A 12,650-nucleotide genomic window follows, 5' to 3' on the forward strand; every position below is an offset into this window, starting at 1 on the left:
AGGAAGAAATTACGAGACCATTTATACATTTAAATTAAATCACAACGCCATCTTACTAATACCCCCATATAACAAGTTATTTGAAAAGTCCCCGACCTGACACATATATGGCGCTACTAGAATTAAATCCATAGGTTTTTAGTTCACACTAACCCTCGAAAGATGCGTGTATAAATTTGACAGCTTAGTTTGTAAGGACCATTAGTTTGTGAATTATAGCATTTTGAGTGAAGCAACTTTTGTCATTGCGAAAAAAATGGATAAAAAGGAATTTTGCATGTTGATAAAATATTGCTTTTTGAAAGGAAAAAATACAGTTGAAGCAAAAAATTGGCTTGATGCCGAGTTTCCTGATACTGCCCCAGGAAAATCAACCATCAAGGATTGGTATGCTAAGTTTAGACGTGGTGAAATGAGCACCGAAGACAGTGACCGCACTGGACACCCAAAAGAGGTTGTTACCACCGAAAACATTTAAAAAATTCACAAAATGATTTTGAATGTCCGTAAATTGAAACTGAATGAAATAGCAGACACTCTAAAGGTATCAACTGAACGTGTACGGCATATCATTCACGAATATTTATGTATGAGAAAGCTCTGTGCAAAGTGAGTGCCACGCGAGCTCACTTTTGACCAAAAACAACGTGTTGATGATTCGGAGCAGTGTTTGAAGATGATCAAGCATAATAAACCGAGTTTTTGCGTCGATATGTGACAACGGATGAAACATGGTTCTGTCATTTCACTCCGAAGTCCAATCGACAGTCATCCAAGTGGACTGCACACGATGAACCCGCTCTAAAGGGTGGCAAAACGCAACAGTCGGCTATCAAGCTTATGGCGTCTGTATTTTGAAATACGCATGGAATAATTTTTATTGGCTACCTTGAAAAAGGAGGGACCATCAACAGCGACTATTACACAATATTATTGAGCCCTTTGAAGGACGAAATCGCTGAGAAAAGGACGAATTTGGAGAAAAACAATGTGCTGCTTCACCAAGACAATGCACCGTGTCACAAGTCAGTGAAAACGATGGCAAAAATGCATGAATTGGGCTTCGAATTGCTTCCTCATTCCACCGTATTCCCCAGATCTCGAAGGAATGATCGCTGGGAAGAAATTTTCGTCGAATGAAGAGGTGATCGCCGAAACTGAGGCTTATTTTGAAGCAAAGGACCAATCCTACTACAAAAATGATATCGAAAAGTTGGAGTGTCGCTATAATCAGTTGACCCTTGAAGGGATTTATGTTGAATAAAAAAAACTAATTTTGCCACAAACATATGTTTTACTATGGTAGGCCGAGGACTTTTCAATTAACCTGTTACTAGTTTTGTAGTCATCCTTGATCACATCTATTTCGAATATATGATATGTTTCAGTATCAAAAAAAATTATAATCTTTATTCACATGCGTGCTATACATAACATAATAAAAAATATAAAATTACAGTAAACAAATTTTTAAAAAAGTACCGCCCCCGGGTGGGCTCGAACCACCAACCTTTCGGTTAACAGCCGAACGCGCTAGCCGATTGCGCCACGGAGGCTGTTCGTTTTTATCTACACCAGCCGAATACTTACCTATTTTTAGATATAAAATAAATAAGTTTATAAGTATTAAATTACTAATTAACCAAAAACAAAAACATATTCTCCAATACTATTTTGAAATACACTAAATACAATATTACGTTTCCTAAGATACAAGGCTTGTTTATTTACAATAATATTGCATCAGGTTAAATGGTGGGTGTAGATAAATAAAAAAATTATCTATTTTATCGAATTTATAAATTAAAAACACTCCACTTTTCTAATAAACGTTTAGTAAATTTCATACTAAAGGTCAAGTTGAGATTTGTTTTCATAATTTTACTAAAACCAACATTACTTGAGATAATTGATTACCCGAAAAATATAATGCCTTAATAATAATTGTGTAGTACCAGTATATTAAAACTAATTGTTACCACTAGATTTGTCCAAGATACTGTGATTCCCTATATTTAGTTCTCGTCAAGAACCAAGAAACTTATATATATTTTATCGCCTAAACAATAAAAAGACAAATGAGATACAAAGAAATTACTCATACAGAAAAAATAATATAATATATATGTTGTAACTCGACTTCTTTCTTTAGTGTTTAAAAGGTATTCAATTTTTCCTTTCCAAAATATCAGTGGATACTGCAAAGCACTGTAAGAACGATGATTGTCTTGGATCATCTGCACCGTGTTATCTCTGCGGTGTATACATATATCTCGACGTTTAGATGGGTTGCCAGCCATAACAATTGCAACTTCATCAACAGTTAGTAACAATTATATCATCCTAAATGCGCTCAATATGGTACTAAGGTAGTCGACATCAGGCATTGAAAACAAAGAACCAATTTCGTAGCACTCTTGGTTCTGAATCTTGATGTTGATTCACAATCACGACCATCCTCATTCTGAAACATTTTTATTTCAAATGTCACTGTCATGTCATTTGGAGGCAGGAGTTAAATTTGCGAATTTTACGCAAAAACCATTTCGATTAAGATGTGACTAAGCAAATAGTGTTTTCAATGGTTTTCAATGAAAGTGAAACTGATTCCCAGAAATATCGGTCGATTCACATTTGTACTTAAATGCAAGACAATGTTTACATTTCTTCCATATTGTTGATATGAGAATGCCTTTCTATCGAGGTTTGACATGGAAAAAACATATAGTGACAAAACGCAACAGCTTGGGATTAAACTAAACCAAATGTACTGGCTGATAGAGAGTATATCTAAATATCATTAGATAACAAGGTTTTGCTGTATAAGTCAATATTTAGGACCATTTGGAGCTAAGGTATTGAACTGTAGGGTACTACTAGCAAATCAAACTTAGCTATCCTTCAGAGATTCTAAAATAAGGTGTTGCATGCCATCGTCGATGCTCCATATTACATCTCCACCAAACTATTTCAGCGCGATATCCCCATAGAACCTATAACGAATGTGATTCGGAGTATTAGTGCGAAGTACTCTGAAAGAATATTAGTGCCTCTTAATACACTCGCCAAATAGTTAAAGGTGAGCGATGACAGTGTAGTGTATAGGCTCAAATGCAAACTACCATGCGAACTAATTAATAAACACTTAGAGTGAGATTTAATAATACCTAGAATAAGCTAGGATAGTTTTTAGAATAAGTTAGGATAGACCTTAAATTAAGTTAGAATAGTATCTAGAATAATATTTAGATTATAAGTTGTACAGCAGATCATTCTACATATCAGGATAGTTATATTATATAACTAAAATCATATAATAATACTTATTGTCCACGGAGAGATTGTTGAAATTCTAGGAGATTAATAAAAAAAATATTGCCGATGACTGCTTGTTCATATGACGAATAGTTAACTAGAAGACGTCCATTGTGTTGCTCTGGGCTTTTATTTACACGTGTGTTAGCAACCTGGATTTAACCGATAGTAATTTAAAAATGTAACCTATCACAGCCGTCTACCAGACGTAATTGTATATATAGTTAATCCAAAGTAGCAGTGAACTAACGTCATCAAGATCTATAATGTATTGCCTATTGTAGTTAGTAAATTCGTTTTAATACCAGACCATATTCCTTTTCATTTTATTCCAGTTAGAGAAAGATACAATGCTGTCTGATGTTCGAATATGTAACCGAATCAGCCTGCAAAAGTCGCTCAGTTGTCAAATTCCTGCAATATTCTTAAAAACGTTAGTGGTAATAAGATGTTCTAAATCGGGATACGTTGTTTTGGCGCTTTGCTTATTCTGATAAATTTCAAATCGCTGGTTAATATTTAAGATTACTCTGGTTGAAAATGTCGAAGCCAAATAAATGGTCAGTCAGAAACAGATCTTTTTAAAGTCTCCTTTAACCAACTATGGGTTTATATGGACTGGGCCTAAAGTTTAACGTGGACTCCGAACCAATGTCCACTATATTGAGACCGACTGGCCAGTGACCAACTTTAGAAATCATCCCAGAAGATATCCGCTCTTACCCAGCCTGGTTACTGGCGTGCATGGGATCATTTTCCTTGTCGGATTTTATTTGGAGGTTGCCTAGAACAATCACAAATTTTAAACAATCACAAACATACATTTACGACCATGCCTCAGCAGGATTCGAAACCCGCGGCTATCGCAACAGTAGGAGGACCGTCCTATCGCCTTTACCACTGCGCCCCAAGCCGGCAATAATAATATAATTTTGGATTCATCAAAAAGAAAGTATCTACATACCTTGATGTTGGTTCTATACAAGATTAAATTTATGAAATGTGTAAGAACGGTGAGTAGTTTTTAATATAAACATAATTTAATACAACTATTCCAGAGATAACTCTTAGCATGAAAAGTATGCGTAGAAAACTTATATATGAAATGTTAAATTGTGTTTTAAGAATAACTACAATATATACGCATCGAGACAAATATACAAGCAAAAACAGGTTGTTTATGTGGAAAGAATTGTCTACAATAACACTCTTTAGTCTGGATGAACCCCATCAGAAACCCAGAAGAACAAATTGACAAATGGTGGAATTCTGAACTAATGTTATATTTCAAATTAACAGCATAGTTATTGACTTTAACAGTGTCTCGGAATGTACCGCATTACCCTCAGACTGTAAGAGAGTGAATGAAATTTTCTGAATGTGGGATTATGACTCAATGCGCACAAGACCAACTAAAGGTGAATGTAATTAATATAGGAATACTGTAGAAAGTCGAATTGTAGAGTCCAAATGATTTCTGTACCTAAATATGTGTGTAATTGTTCAGAATGTATATAGCATTTGGTTAAAATGTACGAGGAGAAAATGAATACTAATGGTTTTGCAGATATAGTGGCAAATGCAAATGGATGAGGGAGAATGCAGTGATTAAATCAAATTCTATCAAGAAAAATGTACATAGATAGTAACAGAAGAAACAAAAGAGAAATACAGTAATATCAGAATAAAGATACCGCACCGAAGGAAACAAGAACTAAGCATAAAAGGCAAATATATTTTCTAAAGAAATTAAAATAAATTATTTAGATACAATTATTAACTAGATGGGGATACCAGGTGATTTAGAAAAGGTGATATTGATGGTTTAGAGAACTGTTCAATGTAACATAGAAACTATTGTTGCTGTTTAATTAACTTTAGTTTAAGTCCTTCGATAATATAATATACACGCGGACAAAGGAATTATATATACGAAGATATTTAATAAAATTGCAGATATTCAGATTGGCTATAATAATTACAGGTCAATTAAAAAGTCCCCGGCCTGACACATAGATGGCATTACTAGAATTAAATTCATATGTTTTTAGTTAAGCCTAACCCTCAAAAGATGCGTGTATAAATTTGACAGCTGTCGGATCATTAGTTTGTGAATTATAACATTTTGAGTGAAGCAACTGTTGTTATTGTGAAAAAAGTGAATAAAAAGGAATTTCGCGTGTTGATAAAATATTGCTTCTTGAAGGGAAAAAGTACAGCTGACGCAAAACCTTAGCTTAATGCCGAGTTTCCGGACACTGCCCCAGGAAAATCAACAACCAAGGATGATTGATTTTTCTGGGGTATGCTAAGTTTAGACGTCGTGAAATGAGCACCGAAGACGGTGAACGCAGTGGACGCCCAAAAGAGGTTGTTACCGACGAAAACATTTAAAAAATCAACAAAATGATTTTGAATGGCTGTAAATTGAAATTGAATGAAATATCAGACACTTTAAAGATATCAACTGAACGTGTACATCATATCGTTCACGAATATTTGGGTATGAGAAAGATCTGTGCATAGTGGGTGCCACGCGAGCACACTTTTGACCAAAAACAACGACGAGTTGATGATTCGGAGCAGTGTTTGAAGACGACAAAGCGTAATAAACCCGAGTTTTTGCATCAATATGTGACAATGGATGAAACATGGCTCCATCATTTCACTCCGAAATCCAATCGACAATCATCCGAGTGGACTGCACGCGATGCACCCGCTCCAAAGCGTGGGAAAACCCAACAGTCAGTTGGCAAGGTGATGGCGTCGGTATTTTGGGCTGCGCATGGCTATTACATAGTCTTATTCAACCGTTTGAAAGACGAAATCGCCGAAAATCGGCCGCTTTTAAAGAAAAAGAAAGTTCTGCTTCACCAAGACAATGCACCGTGTTACAAGTCAGTGAAAACGGTGGCAAAAACCCATCCATCCACCGTATTCTCCAGATCTGACCGCCAGCGACTATTTCCTGTTCTCAGATCTCAAAAGAATGCTCGCTGGGACGAAATTTTCGTCGAATGAAGAGGTGATCGCCGAAACTGAGGCCTATTTTGAAGCAAAGGACAAATCGTACAACAAAAATGGTATCGAAAATTTGGAGGGTCGCTATAATCAGTGTATCACCCTCGAAGGGAATTATGTTGAATAAAAAAAACTAATTCTTCCAAAAAATGTGTTTTACTATGGTAGGCTGGGGACTTTTTAATTGACCTCTTATAATTATATATAGCACTATTAGTATTTAAATTAAAAAATATTTATGAAAAGAAATCCAAAACTCTTTTTATGAATGAGCCGATACGCACCATACGCATTTTACGATAGTACGAGATTGAAGAACGTAAATCTTTCTCCATCGATGCCGTTAACAAAGAGATGAAAAGAACAATCACCCAAGATGTCGCATAAATTGTCTAACGTCTACCGTGCCACCCACTCGGTTTCACTACCGAAACTGAAAAAAAGAGACTAAACACTAACACTTCTTTCACATCAATCGCTTATGAACACAACCAACGACTATATGAAAGTCGAATAAATTTACACGCTGGACAATGGTTCCTTTCTGATGGAAAATCCGAGGTTGGCCAATATTAATCGACGAGAATCTCTCGACCTCAACTATGCGAAATCATTTTGTTGCTTGCGGTTTATTGTTGACATAATTTATGACGGAATGGGGTCACCGATAGAAAAATCGGTCGGGAATTTGAAAAGCTTAAATTGTTTGGTCCGATAATCTCCATGAAACGCTATGCGAAAACCGAATTAAAATGTAATTCTAACCAATTTTGGTTTAAGGCCACCTATTACCTTTTTTCTGTTTCTTTTATTTGGTTAAATGATACATAAAATATTCAAAAGTTATATTACTAATTGGCTACTACTTAGAGAAAAGCTAGACAGAATAAAAATAACAGAAAATATACAGGGGCAGCATGGTTCGTGCCTCCTAATAGTGAGATACCTCCAAGACCTCCAACCTCCAATACCTCCAACTATAGTATATTCAAAGTTTATTTAGTTATGCGTCATGGATATTTGTGACGTCGGAACAGTTGTCGCATGTTAACGCATCAAATCTGAGTTTTAGTTCAGTTTGGATTTGCCATGTCTTTACACTTTTTTTGTTACTATCTTGCCAAGACTGCCACAATGAACCATTTTGAAATATTCAAGTTTCATCAAGATACACAAATTCAAATAGTTTATCTTCTTTGGCCTTATTTTATGCCTTGAATAAAATTGAATTATTTTTAAGGTAATGTCTGGAAGTTCCATTAAACCTCTCCGAGGGTTATCTTTACACCATTTAAACCCTATGCCTTGTAAAAGTGTATGAAAAGATATCTTACATCCCTCAAAAAGCTGCATGTCCCTAATTCTTTTATGTATACTTTCCAAAGAGACAATTTTCTCTAAAATAATTTTATTAAGTTATGTTTATATCGATAAAATAGTTTGTGTACTGTTCTTATACATTTCGTATATTTGGTCTCGAATAGAGCTAATATCAAGATGGTCAAGATTCGTCACCCACTTTGTATGTAGACGGGTTTTCTTGGGTGAATCTAACGTATTGTTCTTCGTTTTGATGATGGTGATGTTATTCACAGTACCCACACTAATATTCAGCGCGGCAGAAAGATGCTGAAAAACATTTCATACATTCAATAAAATTGTAGTTCAGTTCCAACCTTCGTAGGGTGAAGACGTATTTTCAATACGGTCCAAGCTATAAAAGGATACCTTTTCTTAAAAAAAACCCAGTATTTTATTACGGTTATTTAATAGAGTGTTAAAAACGCATAACAGATGCGGCTATCCGTCTCTCAGTGGACCTAAAGTGTAGTGAATACGTGTTTACGTGACCAGACAAAAGGACTGCATCTCATTTTTATTAGTGTTTAAAATTATTTCATCTTATTTTACAACAGTCCTTTTGAAATTCATTTATAGTATTTATAGTAAAAAACTAGTGCTAAAATAACGTAAGTGAAAAATGAAGTGCGTGAAATAAACAATGTATTTATTTTATTTTTTTATCCTCTGGAAGTAAATTAAATAAAATATTAAAAATTAAAAAATGGCAAACCATAGCGATTCAACCAAATCACCTGCACACTTTGATATAAGATTAGAACAAACAGCAATAACGCAAACTCCACCATCAGAATGGACTACAGTCATTAACAAAAAACGATTGAGAAGTCCAGAAGAAGAAATCGCGAGGAAACAAACAAGAATCAGTGACTATTGGTTGCAGAAACCGATAGAGACAAAAAACAGTTTTAGCAACCTGTCGGAAGAAATTGAAGAGAACATACAACCAAGCCCTGAAAAAGTTGTTCCGAAACCACCACCAATAACAGTCTATAAGGTAGGAATAATAAAAAATATCCATGACTTATTGAAAACCATTACTACGAACTACACAATTAAAACAGTGAGCTATGAAACAATTAAAATCCAATTGTTCGAAGCGGATCACTTTAAAGTTCTTATTAAAGAATTGGATGAAAGAAATACCCAATACCATACATTCAGGCCAAAATCCGAGAGAACATTTAAATTCGTATTAAAAGGATTACATCACGGGACGGACTTTAACACCATCAAGGTAGCACTAGCTGAAAAAGGCCACGAGGTCGTAAATATTCACAATATACGACATCACACGACAAAAAAACCTCTGCCTATGTTTTATATAGACATAAAACCTAATGGAAATAATAAGGCGGTGTATGAAATCACCAAATTGGAAAATAATATTATTAAATGCGAACCACCACATATAAAAAGAATTATACCACAATGCACAAGGTGTCAAGCGCACGGGCACACAAAGACTTACTGTCGCAAATCATATAGATGCGTAAAATGTGCAGGAGAACATAAGACAGGAGATTGTACTCGTAAAGTTCGCGATGAAAAAGTGAAATGTGTTAACTGTAACGGAAATCATCCAGCGAACTACAAGGGTTGCGCAGTTCACAAGCAACTACAGCAGAAACTCTATCCTGCCTTAAGAGAAAAAAAGCATCAACAAAAACAATCCACTACTACCAATCTACCACTACCCACCAGAACAAGTCAACCAGACATAACTTATGCCCAAATAGTTGAAAATGGTTCAGCACAAAAACGAGAGACAATATCTCAACCTACTGAAACTAGCAACATCTCAAGATTAGAAAATATGATGGCCAAACTAATGGATCAAATGAGTACGATGCTTGGTCTACTCACAACCGTCGTCAGCAAACTTGCCTAATGCCTGAAACCAGTAGCTACAAAATCGCCGTCTGGAATGCCAATGGGCTTCAACAACACGCCAGGGAACTAAAAATGTTCGTAAATGAACAAAATATTGACGTTATGATGGTTTCCGAAACACACTTTACGGACAAGAATTATCTGAAAGTTCCTAAATATAAGCTTTATCATACAAATCACCCTGATGATAAAGCACATGGAGGTACAGCCATAATAATTCGAGATGATATAAAGCATTTCGAAAAAGAAAAATTCCGCAAAGACTACCTGCAAGCCACCAGTATAACCATAGACGAAGCCCATGGACCATTAACAATTTCTGCGATTTATTGCCCACCCAAACATAACAACAAGGCAGAACAATTTCAAGAATTCTTCAGTACGCTAGGTAATAGATTTATAGCAGGAGGAGATTATAATGCAAAACATTTAATGTGGGGTTCAAGAATAATAACCTCAAAAGGTAGAGAACTGCTCAAAGCCATAAGGAAAGATAACTTACAACATATCTCTACTGGTGAACCAACATATTGGCCTTCAGACAGAAATAAAAAACCAGATACAATAGATTTCTGTATTACAAAAAATATTGATCCAAAAAAGTGTCAGGCAGAATCATGTTTCGACCTGTCTTCTGATCATTCACCAATAATAGTAACAATTTCTTCAAAAATTACCATCAAAGATAAACCCCCTTCTCTGTGCAATAATAGAACTAACTGGCCCTCATTTAGAGAAAACTTAGACCAAAATATCTCTCTAAACTTACCGTTACAAACTGAAATGGATATAGAAATAGCAGCAATAAATCTTACAAAAAATATACAGGAGGCAGCATATTCCGCGACTCCCAACAGTGAAACATTTCCAAGAAAAAATACACATATATCATGTACAATACAGAAAAAGATAGCAGAAAAAAGAAAGTTACGACGAAATTGGCAACAGCAAAGGACTGAAGAGAATAAAAGAAAATTTAATTCTCTAGAGATCTAATCCAAATTGAACAAAACCAAGGCATTCAAGAATACCTAGAAAACTTGACATCAACTGAGGCTACAGACTATTCGTTGTGGAAAGCAACAAAAAAGCTTAGGAGATCCCAGCAGCATAACCCACCTATTAAAACAAGCGAAAATAATTGGGCGAGAAGCAATAAAGAGAAGGCCGACATTTTCTCAAAACACTTAAAAAATGTTTTTAAACCTTTCCAGTCTCAGCTACATAAAGATGACGAAAATAAAATTACTAGCTTTCTAGATTCGCCATTTCAAATGGATTTACCGCACGAGAAATTAACGGTCAAAAAAGTTAAACATACAATAATGAGAGAGATTAATATTAAAAAAGCTCCTGGTTATGACTTAATTACTGGCAAAATTTTAAAAGAACTATCTGAAAAGGCTATAAAACTATTAACATATATTTTTAATGCTATGCTACGAATTAATTACTTCCCTAGTATCTGGAAAGTAGCTAAAATATTAATGATACTTAAACCAGGAAAAATACCAGAAGATGTGACCTCCTACCGACCTATAAGTTTATTACCAATAATCTCGAAAGTTTTCGAGAAATTATACATAAAAAAACTAAACTATATAATAGAAAAAAGAAAAATTATTCCAGAACATCAGTTTGGCTTTCGCAATAAGCATGGGACTATAGAACAAGTGCATAGACTTGTAAACCAAATAAACGCTGACCTAAATGCCAAAAGATATTGTTGGGCTGCTTTCCTAGACATATCTCAGGCTTTGGACAAAGTATGGCATACGGGCTTGCAGGTTAAACTAAAGAAACTTCTCCCTCATCCGGACTATCAGCTACTAAAATCGTATCTCACTGACAGACATTTTATCGTAAATCAAGGCGATGAACATACCGAATTAAATCCCATATATTCAGGAGTTCCGCAAGGTAGTGTACTGGGTCCAGTACTGTATCTTCTGTATACGGCTGATCTGCCCACCACAAAAATAACTACTGTGGCAACATATGCAGACGATACAGCAATCTTAGCATCCCATGCAGATCCAGTCACAGCATCAATAAACCTACAAACCCACCTGGAGCAAATACAATTATGGTTGAAGACATGGCGCATTAAAGCCAATGAATCAAAATCCACGCATATAACGTTTACCCTGCGTAGAAAAACATGTCCACCAGTAAATATCAATCATTGTCAACTCCCCCAAGCAGAGCATGTTAAATATCTTGGTATGCATTTAGATCGACGCCTAACCTGGAAGAAGCACATACTCTCTAAACGGAAACAACTAGGACTAAAATTATATCAAATGTATTGGCTCATTGGGCGCAAATCCAAGTTATCATTAGATAACAAGGTATTGCTGTATGAGTCTATACTCAAGCCCATTTGGACATATGGAATTCAACTATGGGGTACCGCTAGCAAATCTAATATATCCATCATTCAACGGTTCCAAAATAAGGTGTTGCGTGCCATTGTTGATGCTCCGTACTATATTTCAAATAAAGTGATACAACGCGATATTCCTCTAGAACCTATAACGAGTGTAATCCAACGTGTTTGTGTGAAGTACTTCGAAAGAGTGTCAGTGCATCCCAATGTACTCGCTAATCAGCTAAATATGCGACGTGATAGTGAAGTGCGTAGACTAAAACGTTTAACACCACCTGATCTGATTACTGGACATATGTAGAGTTTAGAATAAGCATTAGAATAAGTCTAATTAATTAAGATAATATTTTGTACAGAAGATTGCTTAATGAAGTGATTTTCTACATGCCATGTATATATAATATAAACAGAAGAAATACTTATTGCCAATAGGGCAGATTGTGGACTCACGAAGAGTAATAAAAAAAATAAAATAAAAAAAAAATAAAATTGTAGAGACTTATATTTTTTCAAATCTTCACTAATTACCTCTCTAACGGAATTTACCGGCAAAAGAGAGCCTCCATTATCTCTTTCCTTTTCCAAATAACCTATTAAAACCGCAATCAATTTGTGACGTTCACTGGTTTTGCATCATGTGGTCGAACGTTGCCATGCTGAACAATAACAT

General features: G+C 35.3%; 1 non-coding gene across 1 annotated transcript; it reads right to left on the minus strand.

Moving 5' to 3' along the window:
* Nucleotides 1-1,482: 1,482 nt before the first annotated feature.
* Nucleotides 1,483-1,556, minus strand: TRNAN-GUU (transfer RNA asparagine (anticodon GUU)). The gene has a single exon. It is a non-coding gene; the product is annotated as a tRNA-Asn (tRNA).
* Nucleotides 1,557-12,650: the final 11,094 nt, after the last annotated feature.

This window comes from Rhynchophorus ferrugineus, unplaced genomic scaffold (genome assembly GCF_030347505.1).
Source record: "Rhynchophorus ferrugineus isolate W39M unplaced genomic scaffold, kcgeb_rfMv2 rfM7, whole genome shotgun sequence".
In the NCBI taxonomy this organism is placed as follows: Eukaryota; Metazoa; Arthropoda; class Insecta; order Coleoptera; family Curculionidae; genus Rhynchophorus; species Rhynchophorus ferrugineus.